This window comes from Melanerpes formicivorus, unplaced genomic scaffold, assembly GCF_026170545.1.
Source record: "Melanerpes formicivorus ecotype bairdi unplaced genomic scaffold, bMelFor1.0.p_v2 SCAF_337, whole genome shotgun sequence".
Classification (NCBI taxonomy): domain Eukaryota; kingdom Metazoa; phylum Chordata; class Aves; order Piciformes; family Picidae; genus Melanerpes; species Melanerpes formicivorus.
The window spans coordinates 145,001-147,500 of NW_027142689.1; the positions used below are offsets into that span (position 1 = coordinate 145,001).

Genomic DNA, 2,500 nt, shown 5'->3' on the forward strand with positions numbered 1-2,500 from the left:
CACCCGCAGACAGCCGCGCCCGCGCGGGAGTGCCGGGGGGGGCGAGGCCCGCGCCTCCTCCCCCAACCGGGCTCTCGTCTCCCCCAACGCCCCACCGGGCGTCGCTGGACCAACGGGGAACCCCTGCCGGCGAAGCCCCGGCGGGACGAACTCCGCGAGAGCGGGCGCTCCGGGAGCGGGGAGCTACGGAGCGCTCCCCGAGTCTGCACTTAGGGGGACGAAGGCCCCTCCCCGCCCGGGGGAGAGCCTGCGAGGCGACCCCAGCCGCGCCGCTCGGCGGGCACCGAGGCGGCGATTGATCGTCAAGCGACGCTCAGACAGGCGTAGCCCCGGGAGGAACCCGGGGCCGCAAGTGCGTTCGAAGTGTCGATGATCAATGTGTCCTGCAATTCACATTAATTCTCGCAGCTAGCTGCGTTCTTCATCGACGCACGAGCCGAGTGATCCACCGCTAAGAGTTGTCTGGCTTTTCGGCACCGCCCCGCCAGCGCGGAGGGGCCAGGACCGCTCGCAAAGGAGCGGCCCCTCGGAGAGCGCGGCACGGCGGCCGCTCGCCTCACATTGACCGTACAAGCACAGGAGAGGGGGGGAAAATAAAACGAAACCCCGAAGCGGCAAAAGCAAGGGGCGGGGAGCCCGCGCTCCCGGCTTTTTTCCCTCCCCCGAGGAGGGAAAAACGCACCTTGCGGCGCTTCGGGGCCGGACCAGGCGCCCGGGCTCGCTCCGACCTCGGCGCGGAGGAGGCCCGCCGCGCGCCGCCGGGAACGTGCCCCGAACCCGGCCTCGCCTCGCGTGCACGGGGAAATAAAACCCCCTTCGCTTCCCCACCCAACGGGGGGGGGGGGGGGGGGGGTGTCTCTCGCTGGCCGCCCCGTGCCGTCGCGGAGACGCCACGAAGCGCGGCAGCGGAGACCCCCCCCCCCCCACCCCGGGGAGCGAGGGGGGCCGGGCGCACAACCCCGCCGGAGGAGAGCGCGCGCGCGCCTCCGCACCGGCCCCTCCAACGCCGCCACCGCTGCGGCCCATCCCGGACTTTCTTTTCCCCCGCTTTGGCCCCGGGGCCGAGCCCCGGCCGGCTCGCGCCCTCGGGCGGCTTCCTCTCGCCACCGAACCCCCCCCGCCGCGGGGGACGGAAAACGGCTTGCGAGACGGAAAGCCCGAGCCCACGTGGGACGCCACCCGCGGCGACCCGCCGGCCCTCGCCGGGCGGCGCACCCGCCGACCGACAAACCCCAGCGGCACGAGCCCCTTCCATCCTCCCCCGGCGCCACCAGCGCCGCCGGCTTCGCTCGCTCGACCCCTTCCGTGGCCCCGCGGCCAGGCGGACAGCGGACGGCGCTGAGCCGGGGGGCGGGCCCCCCGCTCTCCCCGTTTCCACGCGGAGACCGGGGGTGGGACGCCCCCGGCTGCCCGCCCGTCCCCCACCCGGCACGCGCCGGGAAGGCGAACGGGGAAGCCCGCGGGCAGGGCCCGGGACCGGGACAGCCGCAGCCGGTGGCAGGGTGCCCTCCGGCGAGGGACCGGAGCCGGAGACGCCGAGCGACGCCCGCCGCCGCTCGGACGCGGTCACGCCACCCGAAACCGGCCCCGGACGGGGGGGAACCGGCAGCGCGAGACCGCCGAGGGCGCCAGCTCGCCGGGGCCCCGCTCTGGGGCCTGGGCAAAGGGAAAAGGGACCGGGAGGTCCGCAGCGGCCCGCGCCGCAAGAGGCGCCGCCGCCGAGCCGCGGCAACGCGCCCGCACAGAACCCCCGGCGGGGGGCGAAGCGCCCTGGGCCAGCCCCCACCGCGGGGGCTCGCCGCCCCGGCCCGCGAGAAGCCCGCGCTTCAACGCGCCGCCGGGGACGCCCGTGGCGAGGCGAGGCGCGGGCCGGACCACGGCCGACCTCGCGCGGTGGGCTCTCTCCGGCCGAGCGCTCGGACCGCAGAGAGGGGGGGGGCAGCAGAGTCCCCTCCCCGGCCCGGCGGGCCCCCGGAGGACGACGAGCGCGATGACGGCGGACCTAGCCAGAGGCATTGCGGGGGCAACCCCCGCCCCTCTGAAGGCACCCGCCCGCCCCCGCGCTCGCCCCCCGCATCCGGGGGTGGCGCGCCGAGCCGCCCGGGTCTTTAAACCGCCGCCCGGCTTCCTCCGCGGTAGGGCAAGGCCGCGGACGAAGGCGCGGAACGCTAGGTACCTGACCCTGGGGTGAGGGAAACCAGACTTAAGGCCCCGCGGGGGTGCCTCCCCCCACTGCCGCCGTCGGGGGGAGCGTCCGCCCCGCGGGGGCCGCGCCCGACGTCCGCCGCCACCACCGCGCCCCTGGCCTGGCCCGAGGCCCGGGGTTTCCCTCAGTCAGCCGGCGCTGCGCTCGGGGAGGAGGGACGCGGCTGGGGACGCCCATGCCGCGCGCTCGCCGCGCGGCGAGCGCCCGGCTACGGCGGCCCCGGCGGCGGACCGGCGCAGGGCCGGCGACGACGGCGACGCGGCTGGGCGGGCCGAGGGCCCGGGAGAGCCCGCT

General features: G+C 77.3%; 1 non-coding gene across 1 annotated transcript; it reads right to left on the bottom strand.

Moving 5' to 3' along the window:
- Positions 1-307: 307 nt before the first annotated feature.
- On the bottom strand, positions 308-460 carry LOC137459216 (5.8S ribosomal RNA). The gene has a single exon (XR_010992163.1). It is a non-coding gene; the product is annotated as a 5.8S ribosomal RNA (ribosomal RNA).
- Between the last annotated feature and the right edge of the window lie 2,040 nt (positions 461-2,500).